Genomic DNA, 17,451 nt, shown 5'->3' on the forward strand with positions numbered 1-17,451 from the left:
GGCTGGCATACCCTACCACACTTTTCAGGTGAGCTCTGCAGTAAACTCTTAAGAAAAAAAAAACCCAAACCAGTTTGCAGGGTTTTTTAGTTTCTTGCAGCTTTTTTTTTTTTTTTTTTTTTTTTTAAAAAGGATTGTACTGTGTCTTTTAAAAAATAAAGTGGGAGGTTTGACTGAAGTAATGTTATATTCCAAGTTTCTGCTTTCTGCTTACGGCCTCCTTCAGGAGAACTGGGGGGAGAGGAAATTCTCCTGATTTAACAAATGTATTTTTTTGCATCCTCCTCATTGTTTTACCACCATTCATGTTTGTGGGAATCCCAACCGGTCTTAGGCTTGAGTGTTGGTCACTGTGTTGAGGTGATCAATTACAGGTTGTTACTATTTGTATATGTTTCACTATGTTTTTAGAGCATGACAACATTATCTTCAGTAGTGCTGATGTAGAATAAGATCGTACAGTCTGCTAAAGCAGTGCTATAGTTGCTTCTGTGTCACACTTCACAGTCCCAGGATTGGCAGGATGCAAATCCACTTTCCCATACATCTTTGGTGAGCTGTGCCATGTTTGGCGTTTAGCAAATTTGTTTTTCATGGCAGGACTTTTTTTAACTCTCTCAATCATAGGAAAACCTTTTTATCCTTCCTCAGGTTATGAGTCATCCCTGCCATGGGGAGACAATGTCCACTCAGGCTCCCTACCGCAAGTGAGCGTCTTTGATGGAAGTGCTGGAGTCCTGCAGGGTTCCACTGAATATTTCAGCGCTGGGAATTCAGGTAAGTCCATAGAATCAGGCTTCAAAACACTAGAAATCCACTTTTTAAAATGGCAAATACCTTTGGGTAGTTTTGACACAGGTCACTATCCTGAGTGCCACTCTGCATCCTCTGACAGTCATTAGGCTGTGCTGCCCTGAACCAAGGGCCACTTTTAGGGTCCATCTACGTAGCAGTTATTTCGAAATAACAGCCGTTGTTTCAAAATAACAATACGAGCATCTAGACAGCAATTCCGTCATTTTGAAATAATTTCAAAATAATGGATGGGCTTATTTAGAAATCTGTAAACTTCATTCCATGAGGAATAACGCCTATTCTGAAATAGCTGTTTTGGAATAGCAGTAGTGTGGACACTCCACTGCTGCTATGTTGAAATAGCTCCTCCCCAGGGCCATTCAGAGTAATTACTCCTCAGTGTATCCTGGGGCTCTAAATCGAAGTAGCACATCCACATTAGGCAACCTGCCTTGGACTAGGTTTTGAAGGTTTCCCTGCAGTGTAGACACACTATTTTGAAATAAGCTATTTCAGAGTATTTCTTCCAGAATAGCTTATTTTGAAATAAGTGTGCAGTGTAGACATACCCTTATAGACTCTAGTCATTAGGCTCTACTGCCCTGAATGGAGGGCTGTGATGACTGACTCCGTTTGCTAATGACTTTAGCCCTTAGGCTGTACTGTCCTGGACTAAGGGCCATTGGTACATACTGATAGAGGTTGCTGATGACCCGGCTGCGGACCAGGTGGCGTCCACACCCCTGCATACCCGGACCTGAAGGGATGGGGTGTGTATTTACTTCAACACAGGTTGCAACACTTTTCACTGGAATTACCCCAATAGTTAAAGTTAAACATAACACTAGATTCGTTTTGATTTAAAAAAGAGAACAAGTTTATTTAACTACAAAGGGATAGATTTTAAGTTATTTTACAAGTACATGGTATTAAAGTCAGAAATAGTTACAAGATAAAATACTTTCTAGGAACATTTGTACAAAGACTATTACAGTAGTGTGTAGGTACATCTACAGGGGTACATTTGGTTCCAGTTGTACTGGCTTCAATTATTCTGCTCTTTGAAGTAGGAATAAGAGCCTCCGGAAAAGGGCGCTTTTTCCAGAGGATCGGGGCCAGTGTAGACGCTCTTTTCCGGCTTTTCTAAAAGCCGGAAAAAAGCGGCGGACATTTTTATTTAAATGCCGCGGGGGATATTTAAATCCCCCGCGGATTTCCCTACTACGATAGCTGAAATTAACATGCCCCTTCCGGAAAAGGGGCCAGTGTAGACGTAGCCTTAGAGTGTAGAGCATTCCTCCCAGTTAGAGAGTTCTGTCATATTCAGTTAATGGCAGAACACATGATAATTCTCTTCTGTATAAAAAAACAAGGTAGAGCACAATCCCTTCTTCTCTGTTCCAGGGTGGAGGATCCCCAGAAAGAGACCTCAGAGCCCTGTCCCAGGAAAAGGCAGCAGAGAGATCCTCCAAGCTGCACGGATCCAGTCAAAGCCCAGCAGGTTCATATAAAAGGAGCTGCAAGGCCAGAGTGAATTCAGTCTGCTGGCAGGGACTGGGGGAGTAAGAGGTGCTCCTGGCTGACTGCAGGAGCTGAACTGATATTGACCCCCACTTTTCAGCTAGATCTGAGGACTAAAGGCCAGGCAAAGAGCTTCTGGGGAGGAAACCTGGGGGTGCTGCTCCATTCCCAGGGCAGAAACCTTTATCTGTATTGGTAAAGCCCCTATTGGTTTTACTGAGGATTGAGCCCAGAGAGGGTGACAGAGACATTGCCAGCAGAGGGCTACCATGATGGGCCTGGTTGGCCTGTTAAAACACTGAGCCCACAGAGGGCTGCAAGACATGTTGGGACTTATACCCTGCAAGGGGTAGGTTTGTTTTGCACATGGACTGTATGTGACTTGGCGGAGAAATAAGCAACTAAATACCTGACTATGCACAGCGGCCAACAGGAGGCACATCAATTAGAGAAATGGAGAAACAACTGCAGCCACCCACACACACTCAAACACAGAATGCTCACATGAGATACACGCAACCCATCCTAGGTTATCAGTTTAAGGAAATGATACATCAGGAGTCACACCACGCTCTCAGCAACATACCTATCTGTTGCAGACAGTCTCAGGTGGGATTTCTCTTCTGAATGAAATCTACACTCCAGGGGAAAGCTACCCTCAAACCATTTGCCTCTCCTATAAATAAAATGTTCATTCTGTTTTGCTTCAGAGCAGCACTAGGCCAAGATTCCAGGAGCAATGTTCTTCTCTTATCCTGAACCTTTCTTCCCATCACAACGACAGGTCCGGCAGAAGATCCATCCTGATAAAGCTTGATTCATTCTCATAATACCCAACTGACCCAGATAGTTATGGCTTCTGGGCCTTTTATGAATGGGAGCCTGTCCTCCCATCAGTTCTAGTCACTCAGGAGAATGGCATGATCAGCCATTTCAACTCAGGGCTTCTTCAACTCACAATCTATTATTTGGGTGGGCCTCAGACCTAGAAAGTGCATGTTCAAAGACCATTCAAACTGTTCTCAAAGACAGCAGAGAGGATTCTACCAGAAGACTACCCAGCTAAATGGAAGCATTGTTCTACCTGGAAGCAACAGACCCACTTATCCTCAGAAATATTAGGTATTCTTCAGTGAACTACCTCCTCATTCCCTCAATATTTTGGGACTTTCAGTTAGTTCACTGGGGAGGGGGGAGGGGTTCACCTCACAGCAGTCAGTGTCATCTGTCCTCTGGAAGAAAGCTATTCTATTTTCACTGACCCAACAAAAATTAGATTTCTGAAAGGTTTCATTAAGCATTCCTGCCAATGGTAAAAGAAACATGACAATCAGAAATGAGTCTTGTACTACTTACCAGACTACTCTTTGAACTGTTGAGCCCATAAGAATGGACATATAGGGTCAGATCAGTCATCCATCTAGCCCAGTGTTCTGTCTGCCGAATATGGCCAGTGCCAGATTCTTCAGAATTTAACACAGCAATTATCAGGTGATCTATCCTGTCATCCAGTCCAGGTCTCTGGCAGTCAGAGGTTTAGTGACACCCATATATCCCTGACCATCTAGGCACTGGTTCCAGCCAGCCTTAACTTTGGTTCAGGGTCCAGTCAGTGTGGACGTGCTATTTCAAAATAGCAAAACGCTATTTCAAAATAGTTTTGTGTGTAGATGCGCTATTTTGAATTAGCTTATTTTGAATGAACTATTTCGAATTAAGTGAATTTGAAATAGCACTGTAGTGTAGACATACCCTAAGTGATTTTTAACTTGTTCTTTTTTTATTTTAACTTCTAAACCTACCCCCTTCCCACTAACATTCACTATGTTACGCATTCCTTCATCAGACTTCACAGTGAAGACCAAAACAAAGAAGTCATTACGTATCTCTGCCATTTCCAAGTTTCCTGTTACTGTTTCTCCCTCCTCACTGAGCAATGGGCTGACCCTGTCCTTGGTCTTCCTCTTGCTTCTAATATATTTATAGAATGTCTTCTTGTTTCCCTTTATGCCTGTAGCTAGCTTGAGCTCATTTTGTGCCTTTGCCTTTCTAATCTTGCCCCTGCATTCCTGTATTGTTTGCCTATATTCATGCTTTGTAATTTTTCCTAGTTTCCATTTTTTTATATGACTCCTTTTTTATTTTTAGATCATGCAAGATTTCCTGGTTGATCCAAGGCGGTCTTTTGCCATATATCTTTCCTACACAGCGGAATAGCTTGCTTTTGGGCCCTTAATAATGTCCCTTTGAAAAACTGCCAACTCTCTTCGGTTGTTTTTCTCTTCAGTCTTATTTCCCATGGGACCTTATCTACCAGCTCTCTGAGCTTACCAAAATCTGCCTTCCTGAAATCCATTGTCTCTAATTTGCCATTCTCCCCTCTACCATTACCTTAGAATCATGAACTCTATGATTTCATGATCACTTTCACTCAAGCTGCCTTTCACTTTCAAATTCTCAACCAGTTCCTCCCTATTTGTTAAAATCAAATCTAGAACAGCTTTCCCCCTAGTAGCTTTTTCAACCTTCTGAAATAAAAAGTTGTCTTCAATGCAGTCCAAGAACTTATTGGATAGTCTGTGCCCCGCTGTGTTAATTTCCCAACATATATCTGGATAGTTGAAGTCCTCCAACACCACCAAATCCTGCGCTTTGGATGATTTTGTTAGTCGTTTAAAAAAAGCCTTGTCCACCTCTTCCTCCTGGGTAGGTAGCCTGTAGTAGATCTCTAGCATGACATCACCCTTGTTTTTTTTTTACCCCTTTTGGCCTAACCCAGAGACTCTCAACACAACCGTCTCTTATGTCCGTCTCTACCTCAGTCTAAGTGTGCACATTTTTAATATATAAGGCAACACCTCCTCCCTTTTTTCCTCGCCTGTCCTTCCTGAGTAAGCTGTAGCCTTCTATACCAATATCCCAATCGTATGTATTATCCCACCAAGTCTCTGTGATGCAAACGATGTCATAGTTGTATTTATTTATTAGCACATCCAGTTTCTCCTGCTTATTACCCATTCTTCTTGCATTTGTATATAGGCATTTAAGATACTGATTTGATCTTGCCTCCCAGTTCTGCCTTGTCCCGCCTTTCTCTCTGCTATTATTGCCCACATTCCCTTCCTTTTCAGACCCATATCCCAGGTCTCCATGTTCTTCACTTATCCATGGGCTTTGGTCACCTGTCCCCGTTGAACCTAGTTTAAAGCCCTCCTCACTAGGTTAGCCAGTCTGTATCCAAATATGGTCTTCCCCTTCCTCGAAAGGTGAACACCATCCCTGCTTAGCAGTCCTTCCTGGACTAGCGTCCCGTGTTCAAGGAAGCCAAAGCCCTCCTGGCGACACTAGTTTCGCAGCCAGACATTCACCTCTAGGATGCACGTGTGTTTGCCTGGGCCCCTACCTTTGACAGGAAGGATCAAAGAGAATACCACCTGCGCTCCAAACTCCTTCACCCCTACTCCCAGGGCTCTGTAGTCACTCTTGATCTGCTCAGTGTCACACCTTGTAGTATCATTAGTGCCCACATAGATGAGTAGCATGGGGTAGTAGTCAGGGGGATGGATAATCCTCAACAATGCCTCCGTAACATCTCGGATATGGGCCCCTGGCAGGTAGCATGCCTCCCATGATGACATGTCAGGACGATAGATGGGCGCCTCCATCCCCCTCAGAAGAGAGTCTCCGACCAGCACTATCCACTGGATTTGTATTTGTTTATTTTTTGCTACCAAGAAGCATCTCCCTTACCAAATCAGAGCACTGGAGCACAAAGAAATTCAGCCATGAAGTTTCCATGCGGTAAGGTGGAGTGATTTCAAATTGGGATGCTGCAGGTGACTGTTGTCCTGCATGATGAAGTCTGGAAACATGGACAAGGTCATGGGTGTGTCCAACATGGGGAATTAGTGTTTTGAGAAAGAGTGATGCTTTGTCCTGTCAGACCTTGAGAAGGATCAAGAAGGACAAGAGGAAACTAAGATAACGAGTCTGCCCACAGGAGAAAGGCATTTGAGCCAGGGCTGTGGTTCATGAAAGAGCAGAAGTGGTGGTCCCCCTTTGTTCTGTGTTGTGAACACATCTATTTGGAGATAATTCCGTTTCTGGAAGGCTGAGAGACCATTTGTGGCCCTGAAAGGACCTGATGAGGTGGTCAGGTAATTTGTTTTGGGAGTCCGGCAGGCACGATGCCTCTAACTGTATCGAACTGGTGATGCAAATGTACCACAGTTTGAAGGCTTTCAGGCACAGGGGAGAAGAACAAGCACCACCCAGTTTAGAATGTTGCCGTTGTGTTGTCCATCAACACCGATACACATATGCACTGAAGTTTGGTCTGAAACGCCTAGTAAGCTAGACACACTGCTCAAAGCTCCCTGACATTGGTGTGCAGCGATAGCACTGCTTGGGACTCTAAACCTTCAGTCCTGACATCGCCCAGATGTACTTCTTACCCCAGCGCTAATACATCTGGGTATGTCTACACTACCCTCCTAGTTCGAACTAGCGGGGTAATGTAGGCATACCGAACTTGCAAATGAAGCCTGGGATTTGAATTTCCCGGGCTTCATTTGCATAAGCGGGGAGCCGCCATTTTTAAAACCCCGCTGGTTCGAACCCCGTGCAGCGCGGCTACACGGGGCTCGAACTAGGTAGAACGTGGGACGAGGTGTACCGGTAGTTCGGAATAGGAAGCCTAGTCCGAACTACCTAGTTCGGGCCCCGTGTAGCCGCGCTGCACGGGGTTCGAACCAGCGAGGTTTTAAAAATGGCGGCTCCCCGCTTATGCAAATGAAGCCCGGGAAATTCAAATCCCGGGCTTCATTTGCAAGTGCGGTATGCCTACATTACCCCGCTAGTTCGAACTAGCGGGGTAGTGTAGACATACTCTCTGTGACTAGTGACAGTGATGGCTGAGTCTTGGAAGAGGGTACTCCTGCCCAAACTACCTGAAGCTCTTGCCACCACTGGAGAAATCTAAGCACCAGAGGTGGAATGTGGCCAGTCTGAACAGAAGTATGGATTGGGCCTTTATACCTGAGTCAACTACGCCAGAAGAGGGAGTAACCACAGCCTTGTATGCTGCACTAAGTACAAGCTGCCTTATGCTCCACTAGTTTTAGGCAAGTCGTGGTAAGGAAGCATGGAAGATCTTTGATGGTCAGGCGGGAATGCCCTGGCTTGAATGGAGGGTCCCAATGAATTCTATTCTCTTGAGTTGGAGTTAGGGTCAGTTTCTCCACATTGAGGATGAGTCCCAGTCTGAGGAACATTGTACACAACAGGTTTATGTATTACTCCCCCGGGACTCAAGATGGGCCTTCAATGAGCAAATTGTCTGTTTGGGAAGACTTGCATCTGGTGCACAAGAAGAAAAGTTGCCATGCACTGGCGAACACTGTAAGGGCTTCTGACAGTCCAAATGGAAGGACCATGAATGGATAATGCTGACCGCAAATCATAGAAATTGTCTGTAGGATGTAATTGTGGATATATGCAAGTACACATCCTATAAATCGAGGGCAGTTTACCAGTCTCCTGGATCCAGAGAAAGAATGATGGAAGCCAGCAAGACCATGCGGAACTTCATCCTTTATGTGAATCTGTTGAGGTTTGCAATAGGCCTGATCCCATCCTTGGCTTTGGGGATTAGGAAATAGCAGGAGTAGAATTCCTTGGCCCTGAAGTGAACCTCCTCTATGGCCCCGAGAAGGAAAAGTAACTGTACCTCCCACATAAGGAGTTGTTTGTGAGTTAGGGTACGTCTAGACTACCGCGTTTTGTCGACGGAAGTTTTGTCGACAGATACTGTCGACAAAACTTCCGTCGACAAAGAGCGTCCAGACACATTGAGTTCTGTCGACAAAGCAAGCTGCTTTGTTGACAGAACTCCGTAGTCTGGACGCAATGTTACAGGCAATAACAAGAATGTGACAGGCAAGAATTCTGTCGACAGAAGGTGTTATGTCTCGTAAAATGAGGTATACCAGCGTCGACAAAACTGCTGAGTTCTGTCGACATTATGTCGACAGAACTCAGCGGTAGTATAGACGCTGGTATAGTTTTGTCGACAAAAGTCCACTTTTGTCGACAAAACTAGGTAGTCTAGACACACCCTAAGGTCCCTGAAGATGAACGAGGAAGGTAGGTGGGAAGATGGAAGGGAACAGAATTGGAGAGAATATCCCAATTCTGCCATTCTCAGGAGCCAACAGTCTGAAGTAATTTGAGACCAGGCATGGTAGAAATGGGATAGATGATATGTAGACATCTGGCTAACTAAAATTATGCTGGACCATAGATGTTGCTGAACTAGAGTGTGTGGACCTGGAGAGGTTCAACCTGAGAGGTACAAAAGTGTTACAGCACACTATCACAAAAAAAGCTTTCTAATTTTTTACCATCTAATTTTTTTACCATTCAAATATCAGTTTGAATAAAAATATTTTACTTATATTTCAGTGTATAGTATACAGTGCAGTATAAACAAGTCATTGTATATATAAAATTTTAGTTTGTACTGACTTTGCGAGGCAAATATCTAGATGAGTCGATGTACCCTGTGGAAGACCTTTGTGTACCTGTAGGTGAACAAATATCCCTAGTTGAGAATCACTGCTATGCAGTAATGGAAAGAGTTGGCAATCATAACTATAGGCATCACTATCAGCTTTGTCTTAATTCTTCAGTGTAAAATTATAAACCCATCCCTTTCTTAACTTCTTGCATAAAACCTTGTATTATATTTTCTTGGAAAGCAATGCAAGATTCTTCACTGGTAAAGGTAGACACAATTAATAGTATAAATATACTGAAGAAAAGAAATTAAAATTAATGGGGAATAAATCATAATTTAAGATTAATTGTATTTGGTTGTATATAATTGAACATTAATTGTCAATCTACAAACTCTGTAGATATAAACAATATTTGTTTTGTACCTGTGTTAATAGTGAACTATTTTCCAGCAATGAAGGCAAAAAAGTGTAGTCTTTAGCAAGTTAAATAATTAAAGGGCTAGTACTGAATAGATTTATAGTCTGTAATTAAAAATCAAACCATATAAAGATCACTATGCTCAGAGCACCAATTTCTAGATTGCCTCATATCCTAACAATTCCATCAGCTTCCTTGAGAATGGATGGGTGGGATTTGAGAGAGAATTTGTCCAGTAAAACATAATTCTAAGCATCCTTTTAATAGCCCATAATATCCCAGTATTTTTAGACAGCAACTGCATTATTGAATCTGAATAGTTTATTTTGCTGAGAAAAGCTTCCAATACAGAGGTTGTTTGGTGGAAGAGGAACATAAAGTGATGAAAAATTAAAAATACAAACTTCTAGACAATTTGTGATAGTTCTGTTTCCACATGTTTAGATTCTAGTTCCTAGGAACCTCTGATGATACAACTACAAACAAAAAGAGATGCTGAATGTTTAGATTATCAAGAAAGCAAATTTATGATTTTCATACTCAGATAATGAGCAAGCCAGTATGACTCAATATAAATACAATTTCAAACCTTTTATGGTTAAACTTTATTTTAAAAAATATGCAGGCATTTCTGCCAGCAGTGTACAAATATCAGTATTTGTCAAAGGTCATTCTCACAACCTAACTGAAATGAAGGCAGTGGAGTTTGAGACAGATCTTTCCAGATTTCCAGTTTAACATCTCTGTACCTTAAGGCTGTGTCTACACTGCACCCCTTTTCTGGAAAAGGGATGCAGATGAGACAAGTCGGAATTGCAAATGAAGCGGGGATTTAAATATCCCCCACTCCATTTCCATGAACATGGCTGCCGCTTTTTTCCGGCTCGGGGCTTTGCCGGAAAAAAGAGCCAGTCTAGACGGGGATCTTTCGGAAAATAAAGCCTTTTCCGAAAGATCCCTTATTCCTGATTTTAAGAGGAATGGTGCAGTGTAGACACAGCCTAAGAGTTTGAAAAGTCTCATTGAGGAAACTGTGTTAATCTGTATCTGCAGAAACAGTGAAGAGTCCTGTGGAAGCTTAGGGTACGTCTATACTTGCTCCCTAGTTCAAGCTAGGGATGCAAATGTAGGCGACCAAAATTGCTAATGAAGTGCGGGATATTTAAATCCCTGCTTCATTAGCAATTTCAGTCGCCTAAATTTGCATCCCTAGCTCAAACTAGCTCAAACGTACCCTTAGTTAGTTAGTCTTCAAGGTGCCACAGGACTCTTCTTTTTTTTTTTTTTTTTTTTTTTTAAGTTTGACTTTCACTATCAAAAGCTGGCCCAATAAAAGATGTTACTTTACCTACTTTGTCTATCTAGACCCGTGGTCCCCAACACGGTGCCCGCGGGTGCCATGGCGCCCGCGGGGGCATTTGTCTGCGCCTGCCAAGTGCTCAGGGCTGGCCTGGCCCCGGGCATGTGGCGCATGCGCGGTGCCGGAGCCAGCCCCCGGCGCGTGGCGCACGGTGAGCGCCGGCCCCAGGGGCGCCGCGGATTGCCCCCCCGCGGCGCATAGGGGACGGGGGGGAGAGAGAGCGCCAGCCCCGGGCGCGTGGCGCTTGGGGGACAGCGCCAGCGCCGGCCCCAGGCGCGCGGCGCTTGGGGAAGGTGGAGGGGGGAGAGCGCCAGTGCCGGCCCTGGGCGCGCAGCGCTTGGGGGAGAGAGGGAAGAGAGCACCAGCGCCGGCCCCGGGAATACGGCTATGGGGAGGGCCCCGCTGGGGGGGCCCCGCCCCCCAGGCGCCCGGCGGGCGAACGGCCACGCCCCCTGGTGCCCAGCAACCCCAAATGGTTGGGGACCACTGATCTAGACTAAAGACATATGATGCTATATATTGCTAATTCTTTTTGTCCTCAGATCTTTACAAATTTGTCCTGATTCACTCAAGCGTTTTCTCTCAGGTTCAGCAGGGCCTGTCCAAAGTAAGCAGGGCCTGTCCTTGACAGGAGTATGTACCTCTCCTGGTCAGCTGCCACTACTGTTGGGAGATATGCCTGAATAGGGACTCAAGTGTTAAACTTTATTTTAGTAGCCCTTTGTAGTTTGAAGTGATGCAGAGACAAGCATGTATTAAGACAATAATATAATATTCATCCTCTCCTTCTCTCTGATTACATTGCTCTTATTCATCCATTATGAGGACTATCCACTGAGGTAACTCAGAATCAAGGCTGGAAGTCTGCTACGGATTCCTTGATGTTCCGGGACCTACAAGACTTCTGCAGTGACTAGTGCGTGACTGACCTCAGGACTGCCTGAGCAGCTTGGAAGGCCCACAGGCCCCACTGGCAGCTCATGGGTAAGTTCTGGGTTATTGTGTCCCCCCACCCTCCCGAACATGAGCAGTGACTCCAGACTTCCCTTTGCCCCGGAACACTTACGGCGGTCTCAGAGACCCCTCTCTCCAGCACCCAAGATTTAGCCAGTGGAATGTGGTACAATCTTTGAATAGATCATGGGTTGTGAATTTTTGTTTGCTGCCTGTGACCTGTCCATAACTTTTAGTAAAACTACTCATGGCTAAAACATAGCCTTACTCATAACAGAAACAAATCTCTGTGTGATTCATGCTACCTGGAAGCATTAATCAGCTATACAGTTTTATGCATTTGAGATCAATTTAAATAGAAAGGCAAAGACAAGTCAAAGTAAAAAGAATGAGGAGTCCTGTAGCAGCTTAAAACTAACAGACTTATTTGGGCCTACTCTTTCATGCTTAAAGAACCAATTAAGAAAGCTTATGCCCAAATATATCTCTTAGGGTACATCTAGACCAGTGGTCCCCAACACGGTGCCTGCGGGTGCCCTGGCGCCCACAGGGGCATTTGTGTGCGCCCGCCAAGTGCTCGGCGTCTGGCAACCTCCAATGGTTGGGGACCAGTGGTCTAGACTACATGCCTCTGGCGACAGAGGCATGTAGATTAGACTACCCAGCATAGGAAAATGAAGAGGCGATTTAAATAAAACCAGTTTAATAAAAGTGAATTCATATGCAGTCATTTCTAATTAGCCCATGTTTTCATATTATTATTTACTGTTCCTTCTCCTTAGATTTGATAAAAAATGGACAATTTTTGAGTGGAAGATGCTTTTGACAATAGATTTATAGTATCCATGTGTTATATATGATAACACTATTTGCATATTGCATAAGATAGGCCTTTTCCTACTGTGAATACTGAGTAGATATAAAGAGGATACATTTTCATTTATGCTTTTGACCTTTTAAGGTCATTTCACTATGTAAATAAATATTTGTATAAAGAGCACAACAGTCACATTTTCAAAAAGAGGCCTCTTAGCTGTACCTGCAAAATATCCAAGCACTTACATGTAATTTCTTGTTGGTATACCTATAAGTCAATGGAAAAATGTACATTGACTTCCGTGGCTCAGGAGCATATTCCTAAATTTCAAACCTGGTCCAAAATGTTTGAGGTGGTAGTGCATTTGTTTCAGTGATATAGATGACATAAATAATAGTAATAATTTCACCCACAATCTTCATGTGGTCAATCTATAAACAATATGTATGGCTACAGAAAGTTTGCCTGAGTGCCCTACATGTATTACTCCTTGGCTACATCTACGCTGGCACGTTCTCACGCAAAAACTCTTTTGCGGAAGAGTTCTTGTGCAAAAACTCTTCCAGAAGAGAGCGTCAACACTGGCATGTGCTTTTGTGCAAGAGATGTGCTTTTGCGCAAGAGCATCCATGCCAGTGTAGTCCCTCTCTTGCGCAAGAAAGCTCTGATGGCCATTTTAAGCATAGGGCTTTCTTGCGCAAGAAATTCATGTTGCCTGTCTACACTGGTCTCTTCTGGAAGAGCTCTTGCGCAAAAGGGCTTCTTCCTGAGCGGGAGCGTCAGAGTTCTCACACAAGAAGCCCTGATTTTATACATTAGAACGTCAGTTTACTTGTGCAAGAACACGCGGCCAGTGTAGACAGGCAGCAAGTTTTTGCTCAAGAGCAGCCGCTTTTGCATGAGATCGCACCAGTGTAGACACTGACCTTTAGTATTCAGGATCTGCCTACCTGATTAGTGAATAAATGGGCTAGTTGGACAGAGTGGCAGATTTCACCAATTCAGCATGATTTCTGTGGGAGAAATTCTGCTAAGTCCTCCTATTAGCTTTCAGTTTGGTGCTTCTGGCTTTAAACTAGGGACATTAAATTTCGATTTGCATCAACTAGTCCACTAGTTGATAGGGTGCCTCTGCATTTGAAGTATAGCAATAGCCTGTTGCTACACTTCAAAGGCGAAAGCGCTGTGGAGAGTCAGGGTCCAGCGGGGCAGTGCCCCACTGACCCATAATTCCCATGGCGTGTCAAACCAGCAGCACCCCGTGGAGCCTGGGATCAGCTGGGGACTCCCCTACTGACCCTGGCCTCCATGCGACACTGCTGTTTTGAAATGCTGCAGGGAGCCCAGCGTCAGGCTTTATGCGGCATTTCAAAGCGGCAGCACTGCATGGAGCCCTGGGTCAGCGGGGGAGTCCCCAGCTGATACCAGGCTCCACGTGGTGCTGCTGATTTGAAATGCCACATGCAGCCTGGTGACACTCCAGCTGGCCCCAGGCCACATGCAGTGTTTCAAAGCAGCAGTGCCGCATGGAGCCCAGGGTCTGGCTCCAGACTCCATGAGGTGCTGTCGCTTTGAAGTACCCCTCCTCTTCTTCCTCCTTGCTGCCTTTTTATGATAGAGGCAACAAGGGGGTGGGGAGCGACTTATTGACATTAAGCATTTGCTTATCGGATAGTCGACTAGTCATTCACATCCCTACTTTAAACCACAATCTAGCTCAAAATTTTAGAATGACATTAATATACAATTAGATTTTTCTCCACATAAATATCTGCACAGTAAATTATCTTCAATGAAGACAGAAAAGCCTTTTACCTTCCACCACCATCAGCAAAGAACTGCACGGATTAGTAGAGAAAAAGAAATAGGTATGGTATTATATTGTCACAATTCCAAAGCCATAGTTCAGGCTGGAATTCTGTTTCATACTTAAAGCAAGAGTTTATCCTCTTCGTTTTGTATGATGGACCAGGACTAGTAGAGTGCCATAGAGAAAGCCAATCTAGTGCATTCCCCTCTGCACTTTCAGTATGGCTGTTCTGTTGCTTGCCCAGTACTTTTGTTCAGTGGACTCACTTCCACTGTGTTTGGGGCATTCTTTCTGCTGGGAGTGGCTGATTGTATTTCTCCCTCTGTGATTATTTCCAATATACAGCAGTGCACTCAACGAGTCACAAAGTTTTAGATTTCCTGATTTCTTTTAGAGTCTCAAAGAGAAGAAAGAGGCTTCACTATTACTGTCCTGAGGAATTATGAGGCTACAAATATCAAGTACTGTTTAGCATTAAACAACAAATATGAGGAGAAATGACTCACTGTGTGTCACAGCAGAGAATCTGATATTGAGGGTAAAATGCATTAAACATGCTAAAACAGTAAGCAAGAGATTGGAAAAACACCACCATCTAAATGTGGGAAAAAACTCTTAGTTGTCTGGTAGCTTGGTAAAATTTCTGCACACATTTTTATTTATTATGGTGTAGTTTACCTGTGAATTCATTGTGTTTCCATGCAGCACTTGTGTATCCAAATAATTACAGTTGCTTTATTCAGAAGCAATCAAAATCTAATTGGTGAAATAAATAACACCCATTTCTTTATTATTATGGCAAGTCTCAGAGCCTGTTATAGAAGGACTGAGAAGTAAATCCATTTTAACGTACTTTTTTATAAGACAACCACAGATCTATTGTAATCAGAGAGATAATTTCACTGGTACCTTTCAAGATTAAGAATATATTTTAAATTCACCTTGGAAGAACATGCCATTAACTAGGATTTTTTGTTTTCTTTCAGATATTATCTTGCCATTTTTTATTCCTGGACATTAGCTGTTTGATTAAAGTGGAAAGATAAGAATTTTACAGGTAAAGCGTATCACAGCAGGTTAATTGCTGTACAGTGATTTGAGAAAAAAAACACATTTTGAAACAGCTCTGGTGGCTGAGTATGAAAATTATTTAGCACAAGTTTTATATATGCAGAAAAATTACTTTTGCATGAATTCATTCTTAATATGTTAATATATTCATAAGAAAATTGTGTTCCTTAATCTCTGAAGAAACACTTATCGCTAAGAACCCTCTTAATTCTTTTCCTGTGCTTGATTTATTAGCTTATGATATTATGCTGATAGTTTGTATGTTAATGGTTTTTGGGCTCAAATGACCTGATTTTAATAATGAAGTAATTTATGCAATAAATGCAATCAGCATCTATGAATCTCACTTAAAAGAACATATTGGTGATTACCCATGCTAAAAAACAAATGGCTGTCAGAATGATGCAATGTATATGTCAGTGCAGATAACTGGGACATGTTCAGGTCAGTGCACTTATTAGCTGCTGGTTGAGTCCCAGTTTTGTCAGCTGCACTGGAACTGTAACCACATTTTATTTAAAAATGAAATTTAATAAATCTTATTGGCCAAGCTAAGTGGTAACTGATTTCCTCAAGTAGTCTACTTGCATGGAGAAAAACAATGTTAGGAGGAGGAAAACAGAGGGATTGGCATATTGCAAGGAGCCACAAGAACTACTGGGTAAGTAGCAGATCTTTTGGGGGGAAAGGAACTTAATTAAGCTAGTGGGGGAAAATAAAATTACCCATTCATTTGTTACTTGAACAGGAGGCTGTCTTCCTGAAACAATTGGTAAGGATGTGTAGAATTGTTCCTTCAGAAAAACCCTTTCTCCAAACATTTTTGTTTACAGTGATACATGAAATCCTCACGCAGTTGAAGTGTGCATTATTTTCCCTTGCCCCAGTTGCTGCACACTTCACTAGAACAGAGAACATTAAAACTATGCACGGAGCAGGAAACACTGATTTCTTGATAGTGATAGAAACTAGTGTTCTATCGGCTACCACCACACAGACTTTTACGTAAGTATTAGAAAAAAGACACCATTAACTGCTAAAGAAGATCTCACTCTTTAAACACTATGGGTATGTCTACACTACCCGGTAATGTAGGCATACCGCACTTGCAAATGAAGCCCGGGATTTGAATTTCCCAGGCTTCATTTGCATAAGCGGGGAGCCGCCATTTTTAAAACCCCGCTGGTTCGAACCCCGTGCAGCACGGCTACACGGGGCTCGAACTAGGTAGTTCGGACTAGGCTTCCTATTCCGAACTACTGGTACACCTCGTTCCCCGCGCTGCACGGGGTTCGAACCAGCGGGGTTTTAAAAATGGCGGCTCCCCGCTTATGCAAATGAAGCCCGGGAAATTCAAATCCCGGGCTCATTTGCAAGTGCGGTATGCCTACATTACCCTCCTAGTTCGAACTAGTGGGGTAGTGTAGACATACCCTCCGACAGAAACTGATGGGAGGTCACTTCGGGTCTGATCCAAAGAGCACTGGAGTAAATGAAAAAACTCCCAGTGACTTGACAAAAGTTTGGATCAGCCCTCCTTCCAATTCAAATGTTTAAAATAAAGAAAACAATTTTAATTAATATATCACATGGCAAATCATGCAGTGTCTCAATCACTATGATATACTGGCAAACAGCCAATTCTCTCATTAAATATGCTTGTTCTTTCATCTGGTCTTCATGCTCCTTTACATTTCACGGGTGAAAACAGACTGAGGTCCCATACCACTAGAATTTTTGATCTTTTGCCCCAGTTGTAAGTTGATCCAGTGTGCACCAAAGGCTCAGGAAGGGACCATGAATTAAAACCCTTTTAAAACAAAATGTTTACGCCCTGTCTCTGCTTTTAGTGTAACAAAGAATTCCTTATTACAAATTCATTGCATCTGACCTTTGAAGTGCCTTATCTTCAGGGGAAAAGATCTGCCAGACATCTGTAAGCATAGTGACACAGAGGGCAAGACTGTGCCTGGCCCCTTAGGCTGGTACACAAGTAAGAAGAAATGACAAGGAGCCCTTCCTTCACTTGCCCTAGGCATGGTCTGTGCAGAGTGGCAGCTCAAGGCCTACATACCAGTGGCTGCTCCTAGCTTCTCCAGAGAGGCTGAGCCATGAAAATGTTCTGATAGGCTGACAGGCAAGTGTATGGTGGGAAAAGTTTGGTCATTGTTTATCTCTTTAGTCACA

At 43.4% G+C, this 17,451-nt stretch overlaps 1 long non-coding RNA gene across 3 annotated transcripts in view; it reads left to right on the plus strand.

Moving 5' to 3' along the window:
- The window catches only part of LOC102448719 (uncharacterized), a 99,339-nt gene that overhangs the window by 59,616 nt on the left and 22,272 nt on the right, over window positions 1–17,451 (plus strand). The window contains exons 4-7 of one of the 3 annotated variants that reach the window (XR_016348833.1): window positions 652–777; window positions 2,200–2,296; window positions 11,438–11,596; window positions 15,180–15,250. This is a non-coding gene — a long non-coding RNA (uncharacterized LOC102448719). The remainder of the gene's footprint in view (window positions 1–651; window positions 778–2,199; window positions 2,297–11,437; window positions 11,597–15,179; window positions 15,251–17,451) is intronic. The other 2 variants (XR_016348835.1, XR_016348834.1) reach the window with 2 other exon arrangements.

Source organism: Pelodiscus sinensis, chromosome 2 (assembly GCF_052426305.1).
Source record: "Pelodiscus sinensis isolate ZL-2025 chromosome 2, ASM5242630v1, whole genome shotgun sequence".
Taxonomy (NCBI): domain Eukaryota; kingdom Metazoa; phylum Chordata; order Testudines; family Trionychidae; genus Pelodiscus; species Pelodiscus sinensis.